Consider the following 6,540-nt stretch of genomic DNA (forward strand, 5'->3'; position numbering starts at 1 on the left):
ACATTTACAGTGAATGAAGTTCATTGTTACAGTACTGGCTTCATAGCACATGATATACTCAAATATTTTCCACAAACTATTTACTCATAAATAATATAATGAATAACCATAGCCTTTAATTTTTAAATTATTTTAATTGCAGGCTAATTACTTTACAATATTGCAGTGGTTTTTGCCATATATTCACATGAATCAGCCATAGGTGTACATGTGTTCCCCATCCTGAACCCCCTTCCCCCCTCCCTCCCCATCCCATCTCTCAGGGTCATCCCAGCGCACCAGCCCTGAGCACCCGTCTCATGAATCAAACCTGGACTGGCGATCTATTTCACATATGATAATATACATGTTTCAATGCCATTCTCCCAAATCATCCCACCCTCGCCTTCTCCCACAGAGTCCAAAAGTCTGTTCTTTACATCTGTGTCTCTTTTGCTGTCTTGCATATAGGGTCATCGTCACCATCTTTCTTTCTTTTTTTTTTTTTGAAGTGGAAATATCACCTTTATTGTCAAGATAGGGCGACAGTGGGCAGCTCCACTGAACACAATTAATACAGTCCCGAGATGAAGCTGCAGCGGACATGCTAGTACTCGTCACCCTCATCATCTCCCTCTGCACTGTCGGCTCCAACCTCCTCATAATCCTTCTCAAGGGCAGCCATGTCCTCACGGGCCTCGGAAAACTCTCCTTCCTCCATGCCCTCACCCACGTACCAGTGAACAAAGGCACGCTTGGCATACATCAGGTCAAACTCGTGGTCCAGGCGAGCCCAGGCCTCAGCAACGGCTGTGGTGTTGCTCAGCATGCACACAGCTCGCTGTACTTGGGCCAGGTCTCCGCCAGGTACCCCAGTGGGAGGCTGGCAGTTAATGCCAACCTTGAAGCCAGTGGGGCACCAGTCCACAAACTGGATGCTGCGCTTGGTCTTGATGGTGGCAATGGCAGCACTGACATCTTTGGGAACCACGTCGCCACGGTACAACAGGCAGCAGGCCATGTATTTACCATGGCGAGGGTCACATTTCACCATCTGGTTGGCTGGCTCAAAGCAAGCATTGGTGATCTCTGCTACAGAAAGCTGTTCATGGTAGGCTTTCTCAGCAGAGATGACAGGGGCGTATGTGGCCAGAGGGAAGCGGATGTGGGGATAGGGTACCAGGTTGGTCTGGAACTCTGTCAGATCCACATTTCAGCGCCATCAAACCTCAGGGAAGCAGTGATGGAGGACACTATCTGGCTCATGAGGTGGTTAAGATTCGTGTAGGTCGGGCGCTCAATGTCGAGGTTTCTAAGGCAGATGTCATAGATGGCCTCGTTGTCTACCATGAAGGCACAATCAGAGTGCTCCAGGGTGGTGTGGGTGGTGAGGATCGAGTTGTAGGGCTCAATGACAGCTGTGGAAACCTGGGGGGCTGGGTAAATGGAGAACTCCAGCTTGGACTTCTTGCCATAGTCGACAGAGAGGCATTCCATCAGCAGGGAGGTGAACCCAGAACCAGTTCCCCCACCAAAGCTGTGGAAAACCAAGAAGCCCTGAAGACCCGTGCACTGGTCAGCCAGTTTCTGAACTCAATCCAAGAAGAGGTCAATGATCTCCTTGCCAATGGTGTAGTGACCTCGGGCATAGTTATTGGCGGCATCTTCTTTGCCTGAGATAAGTTGCTCAGGGTGGAAGAGCTGGCGGTAGGTGCCAGTGCGAACCTCATCAATGACTGTGGGTTCCAGGTCTACAAACACTGCCCTGGGCACATGCTTGCCAGCACCTGTCTCACTGAAGAAGGTGTTGAAGGAGTCGTCTCCTCCCCCAATCGTCTTATCACTTGGCATCTGGCCATCGGGCTGGATGCCATGTTCCAGGCAGTAGAGCTCCCAGCAGGCATTGCCGATCTGGACACCAGCCTGGCCAACATGGACGGAGATGCACTCACGCATGACGGAGACTTGGACGGCTCTGCGGGGCTGGAATAGGGGAGGGGCCAGCCGTGAAGATCTCCCACTGACAGACTACTAAGGAGTCCGGGGGAGAAGTCCATCTTTCTTATATATGTATTAATATACTGTATTGGTGTTTTTCTTTCTGACTTACTTCACTCTGTATAATAGGCTCCAGTTTAATCCACCTCATTAGAACTGATTCAAATGTATTCTTGTTAATAGCTGAGTAATATTCCAATGCGTATATGTACCACAGCTTTCCTATCTATTTGTCTGTTGATGGATATCTAGGTTGCTTCCATGTCCTGGCTATTGTAAACAGTGCTGTGATGAACATTGGGGTACATGTGTCTCTTTCAATTCTGGTTTCCTCAGTATGTATGCCCAGGAGTAGGATTGCTGGGTCGTATGGCAGTTCTATTTCCAGTTTTTTAAGGAATCTCCACACTGTCCTCCATCATGGCTGTACTAGTTTGCATTCCCACCAACAGTGTAGTGGGTTCCCTTTTCTCCACAGCCTCTCCAGCATTTACTGCTTGTAGACTTTTGGATCACAGCCATTCTGACCTGCGTGAGATGGTACCTCATTGTGGTTTTGATTTGCATTTCTCTGATAATGAGTGATGCTGAGCATCTTTTCATGTGTTTGTTAGCCATCTGTATGTCTTCTTTGGAGAAATGTTTGTTTAGTTCTTTGATTTTTTGATTGGGTCATTTAGTTTTCTGGTATTGAGCTGCATGAGCTGCGCTTCATCCAGCCTAGCATTTCTCATGATGTACTCTGCATAAAAGTTAAATAAGCAGGGTGACAATATACAGCCTTGTCATACTCCTTTCCCTATTTGGAACCAGTCTGTCGGTCCGTGCCCAGTTCTAACTGTTGCTTCCTGACCTGCATATAGATTTCTCAAAAGGCAGGTCAGGTCATCTGGTATTCCTATCTCTTTAAGAATTTTCCACAGTTTGTTCTGATCCACACAGTCAAAAGTTTTGGTGTAGTCAATAAACCAGAAGTAGATATTTTTCTGGAAATCTCTTGCTTTTCTGATGATCCAACAGATGTTGGCAATTTGATCTCTGGTTCCTCTACCTTTTCTAAATTCAGCTTGAACATCTGGGAGTTGACAGTTCATGTACTGTTGAAGCCTGGCCTGGAGAATTTTGAGCATTACTTTACTAGCATGTGAAATGAGTGCAATTGTGCGGTAGTTTGAGCATTCTTTGACATTGCCTTTCTTTGGGATTGGAATGAAAACTGACCTTTTCCAGTCCTGTGGCCACTGCTGAATTTTCCAAATTTGTTGGCATATTGAGTGCAGCACTTTCACAGCATCATCTTTTAGGATTTGAAATAACTCAACTGGAATGCCATCACCTCCACTAGCTTTGTTCATAGTGATGCTTCCTAAGGCCCACTTGACTCACATTCCAATATGTGTAGCTCTAGATGAGTGATCACATCATCGTGATTATCTGGGTTGTGAAGATCTTTTTTGTATAGCTCTTCTGTGTATTCTTGCCACCTCTTCTTAATGTCTTCTGCTTCTGTTAGATCAATACCATTTCTGTACTTTATTGAGCCCATCTTTGCATGAAATGTTCCCTTGATATCTCTAATTTTCTTGAAGAGATCTCTAGTCTTTCCCATTGTGTTGTTTTCCTCTATTTCTTTGCACTGAACACTGAGGAAGGCTTTCTTATCTCTCCTTGCTATTCTTTGGAACTCTGCATTCAAATGGGTATATCCTTTCTTTTCTCCTTTGCCTTTTGCTTCTCTTCTTTTCACAGCTATTTGTAAGGCCTCCTCAGACAGCCATTTTGCCTTTTTGCATTTCTTCTTGGCGATGGTCTTGATCCCTGTCTCCTATACAATGTCACAAACCTCCATCCATAGTTCTTCAGGCACTCTGTCTATCAGATTTAATCCTTGAATCTGTTTCTCACTTTCACTGTATAATCATGTGGGATTTGATTTAGGTCATACCTGAATGGTCTAGTGGTTTTCCCTACTTTCCTCAATTTAAGTTTGAATTTGGCAATAAAGAGTTCATGATCTGAGCCACAGTCAGCTCCCAGTCTTGTTTTTGCTGACTGTATAGGGCTTCTCCATCTTTGGCTGCAAAGAATATAATCAATCTGATTTTGGTGTTGACCATCTGGTAATGTCCATGTGTAGAGTCTTCTCTTGTGTTGTTGGAAGAGGGTGTTTGCTATGACCAGTGCATTCTCTAGGCCAAACTCTATTAGCCTTTGCCCTGCTTCATTCTGTACCCCAAGGCCGAATTTGCCTGTTATTCCAGGTGTTTCTTGACTTCCTACTTTTGCATTCCAGTCCCCTATAATGAAAAGGACAACTTTTTGGGGTGTTAGTTCTAGAAGGTCTTGTAGGTCTTCATAGAACTGTTCAACTTCAGCTTCTTCAGCATTAGTGGTTGGGGCATAGACTTGGATTAATGTGATATTAAATGGTTTGCCTTGGAAATGAACAGAGATCATTCTGTTGTTTTTGAGATTGCATCAAAGTACTGCACTTCAGACTCTTTTGTTGACTATGATGGCTACTCCATTGTTTCTAAGGGATTGTTGCCCACAGTCATAGAAGTAATGGTCATCTGAGTTAAATTCACCTATTCCAGTCCCTTTTAGTTTGCTAATTTCTAGAATGTCAACGTTCACTCTTGCTATCTCCTGTTTGACCATTTCCAATTTGCCTTGATTCATGGACCTAACATTCCAGGTTCCTATGCAATATTGTTCTTTACAGCATCCATTATTGCTCCACCCATCAACAAAAAATTGGTTTAATGATTCACTGAGTTTGGCCCTGCTCATCAGAACAAGACCCTGTTTCCCCCTCAGTCAGTCTCTCCCATGAGGAGGTTTCCATAAGCCTCTTATCCTTCTCCATCAGAGGGCAGACAAAATGAAAACCACAATCACAGAAAACTAACCTATCTGATCACATGGACCACAGCCTTGTCTAACTCATTCAAACTATGAGCCATGCCTCGTAGGGCTACCCAAGATGGATGGGTCATGGTGGAGAGTTCTGACAAAACATGGTCCACCAGAGAAGGGAATGGCAAACCACTTCAGTATTCTTGTATTGAGAACCCCATGAACAGTATGAAAAGGCAAAAAGATAGGACACTGAAAGATGAACTGCCGAGGTCGGTAAGTGCCCAATATGCTACTAGAGGTCACTGGAGAAATAACTCCAGAAAGACTGAAGAGACAGAGCCAAAGCAAAACACCACCCAGTTGTGGATGTGACTGGTGATGGGAGTAAAGTCCAATGTCGTAAAGATAATAACATACCTGAGGAGATCCTTATTTGGTTCATACTAAAAATAGGTTTTTCACAATTACCTTGAAATTTTTTTAAAAAAACAGCTTTATTGAGATTCAGCTCATCTATCATATAATTCACCCATTTGAAGTGTATAATTTCATTTTGAAAATATTATTTCTTGCAGGTTTTGCCATAGAAGCTATTCATAGAGGCTAATTATTTGGTCATTTAAAACTCATAACTGACTCGAATAAACCACAACTGAGTAGTATTGGTAACATCCATCAACTCATCAAGATTCAAGAGAAAATACTCAAAATTATTTGCCTTGCTTATTAATTGACTATGACATTGTTCCCAATGTTCTCAACTCTCTGAACAACTGTTGTGCTAAAACAGTCTTAAATAAGCTTCTTTCATCTGAGCACATTTCTCTGGCTGCTACAATCAAACACAACTTAATTAACTCGTCCCTAAATGGTTTTCCTTGCCTGGCTAACACATGAGCCACTTGAAAATTTGCTTTGATTGCAGACTCATTTTCATTATTTAATTTTATAAAGAAATTTTGCCATAATGAGATAATTCATTTAAAATTTTCTATTTTTCCTGATGGTTGCTTTCCTGTGAGTTGGGAATACTAGGATATATCCTTAGTCTGATAAATTAACACAATCTGTTATTTTAGCCCACCAATAGTGTTACTGTATAATAAATAATGCCTTGTCATTGAATTTGATAACAATTATTTCGTTATTTCCATAATCCATACTCCAAAATAATCCATACTGGGATTTTAAAGTATGGCATTTGAAGTCAACTTTTCTCCCCCCTCCTTTTTTTTTTTTTTTTTGACATAATGAATATGCTTTGGTGATTCTAAAATGAAAATGTTGAAGCATTGGCATGTCCTTAGGGACCAGAGATGGGACACAGAACTCATTTCTCATTGCTACTACAAAGTCTGCTATTAGGTGAAGCCAATAGAGGGGAGTAGGAAAAGCCTGAGCTCACTTCCTCCCATGGACACATCAAAATTACTATTTGCAAAGCAACTATTGATTAGAATAACTTGAAGACCAGCAGAAATGATTTTCTATAATTAAAGATATAAAGAAGAAACCAACATGAGACAGGTAGGAGGGGCAGGGATGCAGTCTACTCAAGATTCACTCCCCTAGAGAGACAACCCACAAACAGGAGGATAGACACAATGTTCAAGATTCTCCCCAAGGAGCAAGGGGTCTGAGCCCTGCACTGGGTTCCCCAGCCTAGGGGTCTGGCACTGGGAAGATGATTTCCCAGAATGT

The 6,540-nt window shown here is 42.8% G+C and overlaps 1 pseudogene; it reads right to left on the bottom strand.

Annotated features, from left to right (window-relative positions):
- Positions 1 to 457: 457 nt before the first annotated feature.
- LOC101121396 (tubulin alpha-1C chain-like) lies at positions 458 to 2,031 on the bottom strand (annotated as a pseudogene).
- Between the last annotated feature and the right edge of the window lie 4,509 nt (positions 2,032 to 6,540).

Source organism: Ovis aries, chromosome 1, assembly GCF_016772045.2.
Source record: "Ovis aries strain OAR_USU_Benz2616 breed Rambouillet chromosome 1, ARS-UI_Ramb_v3.0, whole genome shotgun sequence".
Lineage (NCBI taxonomy): Eukaryota > Metazoa > Chordata > Mammalia > Artiodactyla > Bovidae > Ovis > Ovis aries.